Consider the following 17,545-nt stretch of genomic DNA (forward strand, 5'->3'; position numbering starts at 1 on the left):
TGCTTTCAGGGAGACCGAGGAGAGGGTCAGAGTGTCCCTCTTATGTTGGCCGTTTCTTAAGTAACTTTAATTCAAAATAATCTATATGCCATTGAGGCACATTTTGGGGTGGCCTGCCCTGAGCCCCAGAAATACACAAAATGTATTTACCAGAAGAAACAAAGCGGCCAAAAATAGTAACACCTACTTTGAAAATTAATAAGAATTTAAATATATTTTATTATATTTAGTCTCATTTTGTGTTTTTTGTTTGTTTGTTTGTTTGTTTTTGTTTTTGGCTGTGTTGGGTCTTTGCTGCTGAGCGTGGATCTTTCTCCAGTTGTGGTGAGCGGGGGCTACTCGTCATTGCGGTACGCGGGCTTCTCATTGCGGTGGCTTCTCTTGTTGTGGAGCACGGGTTCTAGGTGTGAGGGCTTCAGTAGTTGTGGTGTGTGGGTTCAGTAGTTGCAGCACGCAGGCTCTAGGGCGCAGGCTCAGTAGTTGTGGTGCACACGGGCTTAGTTGCTCCGCGGTATGTGGGATCTTCCTAGACCAGGGATTGAACCTGGGTCCCCTGCATTGGCAGGCGGATTCTTAACCACTGCACCACCAGGGAAGTCCCGTTTGGTGTTATAATTACCTTTTTTTTTTTTTTTTTGCGGTACGCGGGCCCGGACCGGGGCACGAACACGTGTCCCCTGCATCGGCAGGTGGAGTCTCAACCACTGTGCCACCAGGGAAGCCCTATAATCACCTTTTTATATGCCTCTTTAAAACTTTTCACTTTGAATAATGGACTTTAGAAATGTTATAATTAACTGTAATTATTATTCTTTTTTGATGCTCAGAAGAATCACAACACGACCGCTGAGAGCCGTTATATTGGCTTCAATGTCCAATCAGCACTATTTCAAATGTTTTTGGAAGCATCCTTTTCTCAGATGTTACAGGCTCCTCCTTGTCCTTCCCTGTTCCAAGACATAGAATTAGCTACGCTTTTAAAAGTCTTGGCTTTTTTTAAGGAGCATAGTAGAATCCAAAATCTGGATGTTGGGTGTGCAAATCAATTTGGTAGTGAGTAAAGTTGTTTCCAGGTGACAAACCTGACGAATATCTTTCTTTCTAAGTCCACATCAGTTTGCATTAAATCTTTCCACTTTTATCCAACTCTTATTTATTCTAATGTAAAAATATAGTTTTTTAACATACCTTCTGCTTCCTTAATTTTTAACCCCACACCAAATCTATGATTATAATCTCTTCTCTTTTATAATCTTTATTTGAATCATCTATTACCATTCAGAAGTCTCTTCACTTGTTTGCATTCTTTTTTTGGTCCAAAATAAATTTAGTGCTCAGCTGTAAGAAAGATTTTCTTAGCTGTTAACATCTATACCATGGCTATTTATAAATGACCTGGGGCTTCCCTGGTGGCGCAGTGGTTGAGAATCCGCCTGCCGATGCAGGAGACACGGGTTCGTGCCCTGGTCCGGGAAGATCCCACATGCCGCGGAGCAACTAAGCCCGTGAGCCATGGCCGCTGAGCCTGTGCGTCCGGAGCCTGTGCTCCGCAACGGGAGAGGCCACAACAGTGAGAGGCCCGCATACCGCAAAAAAAAAAAAAATATATATATATATATATATAAATGACCTGTGTTCTGTTTCAATTTTAATCCTTTTTTGGGAAGAATCTAGATATAAATATGAAACAAATGAACAGCTCAGTGTTGTAATCAAATAAAACTTGGTAGCAAAGCAAATCTGATACATATTTCATGAGTTGTTATTGTGATAGTAAGATAATTAAGCATGTACGGAAAAGTTTGCATAAATAGTGGTAAGTATACACCTGAAGATAGTATGTCAAAGGTTAGATGGTAGGAGAGGTAGGGGAAGATTGGAAATATGAGAAGGAGCAGGAAGCTATTCTGAGGACCCTGAACAGTCCTGGAATGGTGCTCAGCAGCACCCACACGTCATGGCCTCCTCGTCATCAGCAGAAAGGACAGGATCTCCACCCAATTCTAAGTCATGAAGGGATGGGCCTACCCGCATGTTCATTGTTGGACTCCAAGTGCCTGGTGCCATACCTGATACAGAGAAGATGCTCAACGCTTATTTGCGGAAGGAAGAAAGAAAGGAAGGAAGGCATGGAGGAAGAAAAGAAGGGAGTGAATGCTTAATATATAAGGCACGTTTATATTTCCAATCATTCCCAACAACTGTGTAAATACATAACAAAGGCAGTACAACCAATTATATAATACAAGCATACTTCAGAGATACTGCGGGTTCAGTTCCAGCCACCACAATAAAGCATATATTGCAATAAAGCGAGTCACATGAATTTTTTGGTTTCCCAGTGCATAGAAAAGTTATGTTCACACTATATTGTATTTATTAAGTGTGCAATAATAGCATTGTCTATAAAACCAATGTACCTACCTTCATTACAAAATATTTTATTGCTAAAAAATGCTAACCATCACCTGAACCTTCAGTGAGTCATAATTTTTATGCAATAGTAATATCAAAGATCACTGTCCACAGCTCACCATAAAAAATATAATAGGAATGAAAAAGTTTGAAATATTGGGAGAATTATTGAAATGTGACACAGAGATGTAAAGCGAGCAAATGCTCTGGGGAAAATGGTGCCAATAGACTTGTTCAACATAAGGTCGCCACAAACCTTCAATTTATAAAAAGCACAGTATCTGTGAAGTGCAATAAGCAAAGCACAATAAAATGAGGTATGCCTGTACTAACTAAGCAAAACTATAAAATACTTAATTTCAGGAAATCCCCCGTGAAAGGTATAGGCATGACAAATGCCACTGATGGAGCAAGTAAAGTGTAATGATTAAAAGGGACCCAGCCCCCACAAGGTGTATGATTCCATTTGTATGAAATGTCCAGAATAGGCAAATCCATAGAGACAGAAAATACATTGATGGTTGCCTGAGGCTTAGAGGAGGGGGGAAATGGGGAGTGCCTCCTAATGGATTTCCCATTGGAATGATGAAAATACTCTAAAATTGATTGGGTGATGGTGGCATAACTCTATGAGTATACTAAAAGCTATTGAATTGTATATTTTAAATGGTGAATGGTATGGTATGTAAATTTTATCACAATAAAGCTGTTACAAAAGGGGGGAGGGCAGCCTGATGCATGCCAGCTCAAGTTTAGAAGGTGCCACCAAATCCCCTGCTGCAGCCAAGAATCCATTATATATAACCCCAACCTACATAAATAACCCACAACCATGGCCAGTATGAAATGGTATTATTTTAATTTGGGGTCTAGTAAAATCACAGTAACATAGAAAAGTATCAAAATAAATATTCCTTCTACAAATAAGTATAGAAGTAATGAAAAAGAAATTAAATCCATGATTTTAATATTTTGAAGTTAGACTTAGATGTGGTTATAGCCTTTATGATTATTTTATTTTCGTGATTCTGTCTGCTATTTGGTGTGTTGGGATGTTTCAGCGTTTGAGAAATCAGTTTTATTGGATTTGTGATTATAACATGGGTTGTTTAAGGGAATTTAAGTAAGTGATGAGGTGATCATTATCATGGACTTCTCAGCGCTCATTCCACGCTGAGATAATTAGTAAAAGCCAATGGGCAGTCCCATTCTCCTTGCCAGTGATTGGTTTAGGAACAGGCATGTGATACAACTCTGGCCAATGAGATGGGAGTTAAAGTCCATGTGGGGCTTCTGAGAGAGGTTTCCACAGTCCCAAAAAAGGGAAATAAAAGTCCCACTTTCTCTGGATTGTTGTGTCTGGATATGATAATGTCATTGCTGCAGCCACACTGCTACAAGCCTGAGGCTTCTACCAGGACACAGAGAAGGGCAGAACCAAGAGAATCATAATAAAGTGGAGCTGCGGCCTGAGCACACCATGCCCACAGCCCATCCCACCGCAGAGCTTCATGTCATGTGAGATAATACAATTCCTTATTGTTTAAGCCATTTTGAGTCAGGGCTTTCTTTTATTTTCACCCAAAAGAAACATTTTATAACGGGATTTAAATGTAAAACTGTAGTTTAAGAAACTTTTAAAAATGTATTAGTTTTAAAAATAAACAAATGGGACCTAATGAAACTTAAAAGCTTTTGCACAGCAAAGGAAACCATAAACAAGATGAAAAGACAACCCTCAGAATGGGAGAAAATATTTGCAAATGAAGCAACTGACAAAAGATTAATCTCCAAAATTTACAAGCAGCTCATGCAGCTCAATATCAAAAAAACAAACCCAATCCAAAAATGGGCAGAAAACCTAAATAGACACTTCTCCAAAGAAGATACACAGATTGCCAACAAACACATGAAAGGATGCTCAACATCACTAATCATTAGAGAAATGCAAATCAAAACTACAACGAGGTATCACCTCACACCAGTCAGAATGGCCATCATCAAAAAATCTTCAAACAATAAATGCTGGAGAGGGTGTGGAGAAAAAGGAACCCTCTTGCACTGTTGGTGGGAATGTAAATTGATACAGCCACTATGGAGAACAGTATGGAGGTTCCTTTAAAAACTAAAAATAGAACTACCATATGACCCAGCAATCCCAGTACTAGGCATATACCCTGAGAAAACCATAATTCAAAAAGAGTCATGTACCACAATGTTCACTGCAGCTCTATTTACAGTAGCCAGGACATGGAAGCAACCTAGTGTCCATCAACAGATGAATGGATAAAGAAGATGTGGCACATATATACAATGGAATATATTACTCATCCATAAAAAGAAACAAAATTGAGTTATTTGTAGTGAGGTGGATGGACCTAGAGTCTGTCATACAGAGTGAAGCAAGTCAGAGAAAAACAAATACCTTAGGCTAACACATGTATATGGAATCTAAAAAAAAAAAAGTTCTGAAGAACCTAGGGGCAGGACAGGAATAAAGATGCAGACGTAGAGAATGGACTTGAGGACACGGGGAGGGGGAAGGGTAAGCTGGGACAAAGTGAGAGCATGGCATGGACAGATATGCACTACCAAATGTAAAATAGCTAGCTAGTGGGAAGCAGCTGCATAGCACAGGGAGATCAGCTCACTGCTTTGTGACCACCTAGAGGGGTGGGATAGGGAGGGTGGGAGGCAGATGCAAGAGGGAGGAGATATGGGGATATATGTATATGTATAGCTGATTCACTTTGTTATACAGCAGAAACTAACACACCATTGTAAAGCAATTATACTCCAATAAAGATGTTAAAGAAAAAATAAAGGAAAATTAACCCCCCCAAAAAAATTTATTAGTTTTGTTTGTTTATTAGGCATATAAATTGGATAAGTTGAGCATCAGTTATACTGGAAGTTGTAGAGAATGTTCCTCCACACAGACAGAAGCCCCCTGGACTTTGAACAACCTAGAAACAGTGTGGTGAGGCAAATTTCAAACAGGGGTTCATGCCATTGATCCTCATATGAGAATTTACTGGTAACACGACACATGTCTTCAACTGTGGCATTTATTATAAACTCAGGGAAGACATAGCTGCAAGAATCACAAACACTGACTTATGCTGGGATCACAACTGATTTCTGCTGGTATCTGTAGAAATTACAAACACTGGTTTCTGGTGTAGGAAGAGAGGTTAGAGTGTCCAAAGGAACAGATCACTAGCAGCTGTGCTATCAGTGACCAAAGGGGACTTCACAGGCCAGGAGCCCCCAGTTTAAATGCCTTCAAGGCCCAGGCAGGATCCATACATGAAGGAAAATGAGTGGGAATGAAGCGGTAGGAAACGGTGCTCCCATCTACAGGGAGCATCTCCGCTCAGGCCCAGGTGATGCTACTGTGAGGAAATGCAGCTTCAGTGTTGCCAGGTCTTGCCTTTTTCAAGAGAAGCCAAAAAATTGGATCATGTGAATCTTGTGGAGTTTTAGATTAGGGCAACCAATTCAACTAAAAGAACAAAAAACAAAACACTGCGGGGCCAAACAGCACACATCTACAGGCTGTCTGTGGTCCACAGGCTGCCAGTCTGCAGCTCAACTCACAACTTTAGAGTACATCCATAGGGTAGACATATGTGGAAGTCTGCAAACATTTTCTTCCCACAGGAGCTTCTCAGACACTGAGATCTGGGGCTATATAGCTGGAAAGACATGATTCATAATAATAGCCCAGTAAGAAGGATTAGCTGCAAAATGCACACCCATAGTTAAACAAAATAATCTGCTGCATGGGGCTGGTTGGTGTCTTCTGCTTAAATCTCAAAGACAAAGACAATTTTAATTTCAATCCTTGTCAGAGCCAAGTTGCTATTTGTGATTAGCTACCAGCATGATCAGTCCTACTAAATTGCTTTGCTGTCTTTCCAGACTTTATAAATTAGGATTAGTCATTCATCTGTAACCAAAAAATTAAAAGAGAGGGAGAGACTGAGACCACTGGTCCAAACGAGACATGAGTCCCAAGAGAGTCTTGTCACACCTCTCTCGAGCTTCCCAGCAAAGCCCAGCACAAGTTTCTGGTCTGCAGGGGTCACACAACAAATATTCCCTGGTTTCTCGAAGATAAGAGTAAATCCAAGGCCTGTGAATGCCTCTGACTCACAGAAAAATCTGCTCATTTTCATGGGTCTGTTTGTGTGTCATTTTTTAAAAATTGTGATATGACACATGGTAGCAGGAGGAACTTAGGCTAGATATTAAGAACAATTTCCTGACTAACAGACTGTGAAATATTACAGCACATTACAAATGAGGAAGTGGAGGCTCCATCTATGTAGGAGTTTTCCGCTAGGGTAAACGCCTGATTCTGTTGGTCAGATGCTATCACTGGTGAGGTGGGAAGGTGGCATTTGTATAATGCGTCCTCGCCAGCCTGCTCTTCACTCTTAACAAGAGCTGCCATTTACAAAGGGCCAACCTGCTCACTGTCCTAGGTCCTTTATCTTATCAAATCCTCATAGAAACCCAGTAAGAAAGATTATCCCCATTTTACAGATGAGGACACTGAAACCTCAGTGAAATGAAATAACCTGTTCAAGTTCATCTTGTTAATAAATGGCAGAACTAGGATTAGAACTCACCTCTGTGTAGCTTCCAAGTCCAGGCCCTTTCTCTAAGGCTGTGCTGCTGCAGGTGCCTGGGCAGAACACCTGTGGCTACCTGTGGGGAAGAGAGACCAAACAGCAGGTTCAGGCAAGGAGAGTGTTATGCAAAAAAGTTGTGAGAACGCTGCTGAGGCCCGAAGAGGAAACCAGTGTCAGGAAGAGAGATAAAATGCCAGCTGGGGAAGTGACAGAGACACGGAGGGGAGGTAAGGTCAAGGGATATCCTTCCAGAAATGAATCTGCACTGACTTGGACAGTCCTGGAAGTGAAGATAGAGAACAGGGAGTTCCTTTTAAGCAACACCCAGCCTGTGTTCTCAAGCCCGCCAAGCGGCAGGCTGGGTGCTGCTGACCCGCGCAGATCAGATTTTCCTTTGGTGACTCCTGACCTGCTAACAGTGCCCTTGGACAATTCTCATTCCCACTCCCCCGCCCATCTGCAATTTTCTTTGATATACAGGAACTAAAACACTGTTTCCAACAATGACTCTGCAACTTAGTCAAGTGCTTATGTCCACGTTCACAATACAAACAAACCAGAAGGACTTTTCTTTTCTCTGAATGGCCTTTGGTTGGCCATGTCAACAAATCAATGCAAGGACACACCTTCTTGCAATTATTTCTCACCCTAACCCCAACCCACTATGAAAAAAGCTAGAACTGACTTACCTATGACTGCAATGAAAGTGTAAAGTTCTCCCAGGCCTTCAAGAGTTTGGCCTAGGGATTAGCACAATTCTGGGGAACGCTTTGGATTTTAGGCTCATTCAGTTATTCCGTAATCAATTTTTGAGTACTTCCTATTTTCTGGGTGCTGAGTTAGAAGTGGTGAAATGCCCCAGAGATGACTAGGACACAGACCTTGCTCCCTAATTGCTCAGGGTGCAGTAGGGGAGATAAAGCATGAACCTGATGCTTCCTTGATGCTGTGATCAAAGGAAGAGAGTGCTTCATGCCACAAGAGAGAGATAACCAAAGAATAATCATCATTTATATTTGAATGGGACTTTCTGAGGTCAGTTTCCTTATATTATCTCATTTGATCCTTGACATACTTGTGATGGACATCTGCTGTTATTCTCATTCAGCATCCTTTCCCCCTTCTGGTAAGTGTACCCTAACTTCTCAGTGAAGAATCTCCACCCACCCACTCTGATCCTGTGTGCTGCTGCCAGGGCTGCACCTGGGGTCTGAGGCAGAACAAGTCTCCTGGGCCGCAGCCAACCCAAGCGTCAAGTTCTCCTGGCCACAGTGACCACCTCAGGGATGGGAACATGACCCACTGAGAGCAATGAAAATTCAGTTGGTACTTCTTTCTTTTTTTTTTTTTTTTTTTTGGCCACACCGCACAGATTGCAGGATCTTAATTCCCTCTACCAGGGATCCAACTCGGAACCTCGGCAGTGAAAGTGAAAGCGCAGAGTCCTAACCACTGGGCCGCCAGGGAATTCCCTAGTTGGGACTTCTGAGAAAGAGATTCTCAAGTTTGTCTGCTGAACTTGAAGCATGAAGACTGTGGGTTCTGGAAATGCTTGCCACTCTTTGAACCTGAGCCTGAAGGTGACAGAGCGAAAGGCAGAACTGAAAGAAGGAAAGATACAGAGACTTGATTATATATTTGAGCTTTGACTTCACCCATGCCTGAAGCCATCTCTGCCCCTAGACTTTTCACCTATATAGATCAATAAATGCTGTTCCATCAGAAGCCAGTTTGGGTTGGGTTTTGTTGTCACTCAAAATCAAAAGAGCCAAAAGAAATTTTAACTCCATGGGGTAGATATTGCTATCTCTGTTTTATATAAGAAAAATTGAAGCTCAGAGAGGTAAAAAGAGATAGCTAAGGAGTAGCAGAACCAGGTCCTGATATCAATTCACAGATTCAGTCATTTATACCATAGCTGCCTCCCTCAGTGACAGAAATCCAGAGGAAACGCAGATAACTTTAGGCTGGAAAGATTAGCCAGTCTTTGTAGGAGCACCAGTTGAGCTGGACTTTGAAAGACAGGTTGGATTTGGCCTGAAGTGATGGCAAAAGTATTCTGGGTAAAGGGTAATATGCAAGGTCATGGATGTGAGAAATCTCAGGGGCATATGGAGAATAACAGGTACTTGGCTGTGTCAAAAGCATTGGGTGTGGGCTTCCCTGGTGTCGCAGTGGTTAAGAATCCGCCTGCCAATGCAGGGGACACAGGTTCAAGCCCTGGTCCGGGAAGATCCTACACGGCGCGGAGCAACTAAGCCCGTGCGCCACAACTACAGAGCCTGTGCTCTAGAGCCCACAAGCCACAACTACTGAAGCCTGCAAGCCACAACTACTGAAGCCCGTGTGCCTAAAGCCCATGCTCCGCAACAAGAGAAGCCACTGCAATGAGAAGCCCGCTCACCGCGAGGAAGAGTAGCCCCCACTCGCCGCAACTAGAGAAAGCCTGCACGCAGCAACAAAGGCCCAACGTAGCCAAAAATAATAAATAAATAAAATAAATTTATATTTTAAAAAAGCACTGGGTGTATACGAGAGCATAACAGGAAATAGAGTTAGGAACATATATAGGATCAGGATGTTTGGGGAACAATCTATAAAAATACTGAATCACTATGCTGTACACCTGAAACTAATATAATTTTGTAAATGAACTACACTTCAATTTTTAAAAAAAGAATGTTTGGGGAACTTGAACTTTATCCTGAAGGTCAGAAATTCCCAAACTCCACTGTATTTAACACTGGCTTCAATTGATCCAAACTCAATTTTCGCCAGCTTAGTTGTACTAGATCTTGTAGTTGAGGTTTATTGACACAGGAAAGAAGACTCAAAAGAACACAGTGAGGAGGAGAAAGAGTCAAATTTTTGGCTCTGAGTTCCAAAACGGTGTCTTGAAACCAAGACAAGCTGAAGGAACTGAAGCAGGACTCACTGGCTCACACAAAGAAAATGCTGGATAATTTTTTCTTAAGATGTATCTGAGGGCTTCCCTGGTGGCGCAGTGGTTGGGAGTCCGCCTGCCGATGCAGGGGACACAGGTTTGTGCCCCTGTCCGGGAAGAGCCCACATGCCGCGGAGCGGCTGGGCCCGTGAGCCATGGCCGCTGAGCCTGCGCGTCCGGAGCCTGTGCTCCGCAACGGGAGAGGCCACAACAGTGAGAGGCCTGCGTACCACAAAAAAAAAAAAAAAAAAAAAAAAGATGTATCTGAGATTGAAAACCACAAAGGGAAATTCCCAGGTGCCAGGAATCAAAAGGGAACCCAAAGCTAGCATGGTAATCAGAATGTGAAGCTGAGACAGGATAGGTCTTAGGCATTAGAGATGGGATTTTAATGTTGCTGTGGCAGCAGAAGATGAGGCCTTGAGGCCTGACAAGGCCTGGAATTAGATTAAAAGTCCTATCTACTCCCCACAGGAGGATAGAAAAACTCTGCTTACTAGCCTGGGGAAGGAGCAATAAAGTCTGCCATTGGCCTGGGCAACAGGCAGAAAAGGAATCATCGATGATAAATTAGAACCCCAAGCCTGTTCTGCACCAATGTGGGACCCGAATTCACATTATTCATCAGGTGCGGGTCACAAAATATTGAGCAAAATAAATGCCTACCTAGACATCATGGTAAAACTGGAGAACATCAAATATAAGAAACGGAAACCTTAAAAGCAACCTATGGAAAAAGACTACCTACAAAAGATGAACAGGCTTTAGCAGGCCATCATGAGCAACAATAAATGGCAGAAGACAAAGGAATATCTTAAAATAGCTGACCTACTGAGCTGCAAAGGACAAAGAGAATGAGAATCATTAGACTGTTGGGTAGCCAAGCAGAGAGTGATGTTTTAAGAACGGAGAAGTTATGAAAAAAGCTGCCAAATAGTCAAGTACGATTAGGATAGAGAAACATGCATTGGATTTGGCAACTTGAACAGCATCAGTGGCTTTGACTTAGTGGTTTCAGTAGAGGGGTGGGGGACAGAAAGCAGGTGTGAGGAGATTGAAGTCAACACAAGGAAGTGAGTTTTTATCTCCCAAAACCCCTTCACTTCAAACACATAGCAACCCATGACATTTAAAATTATAAAAATGATTTTTTAAAAAGATATAGCTTGGGCTTCCCTGGTGGTGCAGTGGTTGAGAATCCGCCTGCCGATGCAGGGGACACGGGTTCGTGCCCCGGTCCGGGAAGATCCCACATGCCGCGGAGCGGCTGGGCCCGTGAGCCATGGCCGCTGAGCCTGCGCGTCCGGAGCCTGTGCTCTGCAACGGGAGAGGCCGCGACAGTGAGAGTCCCGCGTACCACAAAAAAAAAAAAAAAAAAAAAAAAAAAAAAAAAAAAAAAAAAGATATAGCTGAAACTTCCCTGTTGGCACAATGGTTACGAAGCCGCCTGCCAATGCAGGGAACAAGAGTTCGAGCCCTGGTCTGGGAAGATCCCACATGCTGTGGAGCAACTGAGCCCGGGCGCCATCACTACTGAGCCTGCACTCTAGGGCTGGCGAACCACAGCTACTGAGCCCATGCGCCTAGAGCCCGTGCTCTGCAACGAGAGAAGCCACCGAATGAGAAGCCCACGCACCGCAACAAAGAGTAGCCCCCGCTTGACGTAACTAGAGAAAGCAACGAAGAACCAACACAGCCAAAAATAAATAAATAAATAAAAAGATATAGCTGGACCCTCACATATCTCCATGAGCCAGAAATGAAATAGAAACACAGCAAGATCAGTGAGGCCCATGTCTCAGGCTTGTGGGATCCAAGTCTGGAAGCTGGACTTTGGCAGCTGGGTGGGCGTTCAGCTCCTGTGGGGGTAAAGTGCTCCCCTCAATGTGAGAGACTGAAACTCTAGAGAGCCTGCTCTCTAGACCCCGCGAGCCACAACTACTGAGCCCACGTGCTGCAACTACTGAAGCCCGCACGCCTAGAGCCCGTGCTCTGCAACAAAGAGAAGCCATCACAATGAGAAGCCCACGCACCACAACAAAAAGTAGCCCCCGCTTGCCACAACTAGAGAAAGCCCGCGTGCAGCAACGAAGACCCAGCACAGCCACAAATAAATTAATTTTAAAAAAATTTTTTAAGTCTAGATTTTTGTTTGCTTAGTTTTCTATAAGCTTATCCTAATGTATCCTCAAGTGTTCCATCAGCTGTGTATATCTCCTCTTCCCTTTAGGCACGCTATCTATCCCATCTCCTTGAAATCTCCTCTGGAGCCTTCTGACTTGTTCCAGTGGAAGCTGGTTGTCCTCTAAGCTAGCAGCATCATCGTCATCTCGGATTCTCCATTCACCATCATTTTGTGGATTTCCTTCACCTCTCTCTCATGATGAAGACCTGGTCCTCTAGTTCCCATTCTTTCTTGCTTTTGGTTTAACCCCTTGCTTTACTGGAGCAAATTCTCCTGTTGTGTCCCAAAAGTGCATTGGAAGTAACATTTTTTGAGATTTTGCATGTCTGAAAATACTTGATAGCTTGGTAGGGTTTGAATTCTAAGTTGAAAATTATTTTTTATCAGTATTTTGAAGGAATTTTTCCATTGCCTCCTAGCTTTCCATAAGAAAGGTGAGAATTCAGATGCCTTCTGATCTTTGAGGCTTTGTAGAAAACAGTTCTTTCTCTCTGAAAGGTTCTAGGATCACCTCCTTGTCCACACTGTTCTGAGATTTTTCCATGGAGTACGGATTTTTATTCACCCTGCTCGACTTTTAGTGGACCCTTTCATACTTTATGATGGGACCTTCATTGCAGCTCCAAGTCTTACCAAGTCCAAAGCCTCATCTCCTGTTGCTGTAACAACATTAAATCCCATCCTTAATGCCTGAGACCTACCTTGTCCCAGCTTCTAATTCTGCTCATCATACTAGCTTTGGGCTCCTTTTTGGTTTCTGCCTCCTGGAAATTTCCCTTTCTTGCTTTTAATCTGCCTTGGTGATATCATCCTGTCTCATGGTCTTAAAATACCATCTATACACTGACAACCTGAAAATTATATATCTACAACAGACCTCTCCAAACCTGCATATTCAACTGTTCCTTCATATCTCACTTGAGTATCCACAATAGAAATCTCAAACTTAAAATTCCAAGCTGGAACTCCTGACAGCTCCCCTAACCCTGCCCCTCCCCCAGTCTTTTGCTTTTCAGTAAATGGCATTCTTCCAGGTGCTCAACCTGAAAACCTCAGAGTTACCGGACTCTCTGTCTCACACCTGCATACAATGCCATCAGCAAATCCTCTCAACTCTACCTTCAAAACATATCCAGAAACCAGTGAATTCTTACCATCTCCATTGCTAACACCTTGGTCCAAACCACCATCACGTCTTGCCTCAATTATTAAAATAGCTTTCAGTGGTGCTGGACTATCACTTTGGTGCCCCCAGTGAACTACAGCTCCTGTATTCATGTCCTTGGATGGTTCCTCCCCTCAAAACCAAGGTGGCCCTGTACCCACTTTAAATAAGAGAATGTGGCAGAACTGATGCTTGCTAGTGCTGAGCCTAAGTCTTTTAGAAGGCATGCCAGCTTTTAATTTTACACTTCTGGAAGCCCTGCACTGTCATGTAAGAAGTCTGGCTATGGGACTTCCCTGGCTTCCACTGCAGGGGGCACAGGTTCGATCCCTGGTCGGGGAACTAAGATCCTGCAAGCCACATGGCATGGCCAAGGGGGGGAAAAAAAAAAGTCTGGCTATACCCTGTTAGAGAGGCCACTTGAAGAGGGAGAAGCTATAAGACCATCTGGAGGTGAACCAAGGAATCCAGCCAACAGCAAGAACTAAACTGTCAGAACTGTGACCCCAGTGTTGCTGCTGCAGCCAGACCCCGACTGTGTGTGAACACATGTGAGCGAAGGAGCCATATGGGACATTCCAGTCCCCCTGAAATTGCTAGCCCTGCTGTGCCTTGTCTGAATTCCTGACCCACAGCACCAGGAGTAACAATAAAAGTTTGTTGTTTCAGCCTCTAAGTTATGAGGTGGTTTATTTTGCCCCACATATAACATAAACTCTAGTGTCCCTGCTTCCTCCTTCACACAACTCCCCTCCCCGCCCCTTCAGTCTGTTCTCCACACAACAGTGGAAGAGATCCTTTAAAATCTAAACGAGGTCCTGTCACTCCTCTGCTCAGAATCCTCCAGTGCCTCTCATCTCACTCAGGGCAAAAGCAAAATCTTTACAACGGCCTACAAGGTCTCAGAGGGTGGCAAACTAAGGCCAGAGGGCCAGACCCTTGTACTGCACAGGAAAGAAGACTACTACACTTTTTTAAAGTTGTTTAAAAATTTTAAAGGAAGAATATGTGACAGACCATGTGTGGCCTGCAAAGCTTAAAATATTTACTATCTGGCGCTTTACAGAGAAGTTTACCAAACTCTGCCCTTCATAGTCTGGCTCCTCTAGGACTCTTGGTCATTCCCTTTGCTCCCCTAGCTCCAGGCCAACTCCTCGCGTCATTCCTGGCAGTTTCTTGCAGTTACACTAACCAGCCAGGCATGCTCATGCCCTGAGGCCTCTGTTCCTGCTCTTTCTTCCCCCAGGTTTTGCCCAGCTAACTCCTCTAGCTTCCTCAGGTCTTTACTCACTCAAGTCACCTTCTCAGTGGGGCCTTATCTGACCACGTTATTTAAAATTACAGTTCCCTTGCATACACTCCCTAACTCTCTCTGCTTTATTTTTCCTTATACCACATAACACACATATGTACTTTTAAGTTTTTGTTATCATTGTTTATTTTCTGTATTCTCCAATACAATGTAAACTCCATATGGACAGAAACTTTTGCTTTTTCACTGATGCATTCTCAAGGCCTAAAACTATTCCTGGTGCACTGTAGGTGCTCAATATATATTTCTTGAATGCCCTATGAATCATGAAAACCACCACTTTCTTCTGTTTTCGGCGTAGCACTTGTCACTCGCTCTAAATACCATATTTTGGGGTTTGTCCACCAACTCATGATAGTGGGGACCATAGAACAATGCTCAACAGATACAAAGTATTCAATGTGATATTTAGTCAATAAACAAATACACCTCCCATACATCTTTTAAAAGAGGGAATGGGAAGTGAGGAGGTAGAAACACAGTAAGTCGATAACCTTCTCAAGAATTTTTGCTGTGAATGGGAGTGTAGAAATGGGATGGGGCCGGGAGAGTAAATAGAATCAAGGGAGGGTTAAAAATGGGGATACAAGGCATAACCAGATTGACATAATCAGTAGCATAGGAGAAAGGAGGGGACTAAAGAAGCAGAGTTCTTGGAGAGGTGAGAGCAGTGGATGCAGAGCATAGGAGGAGAGGTTGGCTGGTGATGGGAGGGAGGAAGGAGCAGCCTCCATCAGAGTTAGAGCCTCTATGTAGGTGGGAAGATGAGGGAGTTCCCATCTCCTGGCTTCGACTTCCTGAATGAAGTGTGGGAGGTGAGGTAATCTGCTGAAACTAAGGGTGAGCAGGATATTGGAGGTTTGAGAAGAGAGAAGAGTCAGAGACCTTACTAGGGAAATATGAGAGGACAGCCAGGCAGTTGTTGAGGGCCCATTTGGAGTCTGTAATCACAAATTTAAACAAAAGCAGTCAGCCCAGTTGGTGATTTCTCTTGAGCAACATCCAGCTACTTGGTTGCATGTGCAGAAAAGACAGAGTTGAGTTGAATCAGGGTGATTGTAGCAAAGCAGTGGTTCTCACTGTGTGGTCTCCAGACCAGCAGCATCATCATCACTGAAAACTGGTAGGAAATGTAAAGTCTCAGGCCTCATTCCATATGTCCTGAATCAGAAACTCAGCCGGTAGGGCCCAGCAATCTGTGTTTTAACAAGCCCTTCAGGTGAGGCTTGTGCTATGCCCAGTCACATTTGAGCAGCACTACGATAAAGGGAAAGAACAAGAGACCTGAGGGTGCTTATAAGGAAATAATTATAATGACAGACTAGAGTCTAAACTGGAAAAGAAAAGAAATAAAGGCCTGAGGGACTGACCAATAGTGATAAAGTGGTGGGGATCAATGGCTTAGAATATCATGTGAATTGGGACTTCCCTGGTGGCGCAGTGGTTAAGAATTTGCCTGCCAATGCAGGGGACACAGGTTTGAGTCCTGGTCCGGGAAGATCCCACATGCCACAGAGCAACTAAGCCCGTTCGCCACAACTACTCAACCTACACTCTAGAGCCCATGAGCCACAACTACTGAAGCCCACATGCCTAGAGCCCATGTTCCTCAACAAGAGAAGCCAGTGCAATGAGAAGCCCGTGCACTGCAATGAAGAGTAGCCCCCACTCACTGCAACTAGAGAAACCCTGCACGCAGCAACAAAGACCCAGCACAGCCAAAAATATATAAATAAAATAAATAAATTCATTTTTTTAAAAAAAGCTAGGGGGCTTCCCTGGTGGCGCAGTGGTTGAGAGTCCGCCTGCCAATGCAGGAGACACGGGTTCGTGCCCTGGTCCGGGAAGATCCCACATGCCGCGGAGCGGCTGAACCCGTGAGCCATGGCTGCTAGGCCTGCGCGTCCGGAGCCTGTGCTCCGCAACGGGAGAGGCCACAACAGTGAGAGGCCCGCATACCGCAAAAAAAAAAAAAAAAAAAACCCTACATAAAAAAAGCTAGGGTAGCAATACTTCTATCAGACAAAATAGACTTTAAAACAAAGACTGGTGCCACAACTAAGGAGCAGGTGAGCCGCAACTAAGCAGCCCTCAAGCCGCAACTAAGGAGCCTGCCTGCTGCAACTAAAGGAGCCCACATGCCAAAACTAAGACCCAGAGCAACTAAATAAATAAATAAATATTGAAAAAAAAAAACAAAGACTGTAACAAGAGACAAAGAAGGACATTACATTATGATCAAGGGATAGATCCAGGAAGAAGACATAACCATTGTAAATATATATATGTGCCCAACATAGGAGCCACATATACATAGAGCAAATATCAACAAGAATAAAGGGAAATTTTGACACTAACACAATAATAGTAGGAGACAAACAGCCCACCTACATCAATGGACAGATTATCTAGACAGAAAATCAATAAGGAAACTGTCACCATTTGCAGATGATGTAATACTATATATAGAAAATACTAGACACCACCAAAAGACTATTAGAACTAATAAGTGAATTCAGTAAAATAGCAGGATACAAAATTAATATAAAGAAATCTGTTACATTTCTTTACACTAACAACAAAATACAAGAAAGAGAAATTAATAAAACAATCCCATTTACAATTGCATCAAAAAGAGTAAAATACCTAGGAATAAATCTGACCATGGAGGTGAAAGATCTACACTTTGAAAACTATAAGACATTAATGAACAAAATCAAAGACGACACAAACAAATGGAAAGATATACCATGCTCATGGATTGGAAGAATTAATATTATTAAAATGACCATACTCCCTAAGGTAATCTACAGATTTAATGCAATCCTTATCAAAATACCAATGGCATTTTTCACAGAACTAGAACAAATAATTCCAAAATTTG

This window comes from Kogia breviceps, chromosome 7 (assembly GCF_026419965.1).
Source record: "Kogia breviceps isolate mKogBre1 chromosome 7, mKogBre1 haplotype 1, whole genome shotgun sequence".
NCBI lineage: Eukaryota > Metazoa > Chordata > Mammalia > Artiodactyla > Physeteridae > Kogia > Kogia breviceps.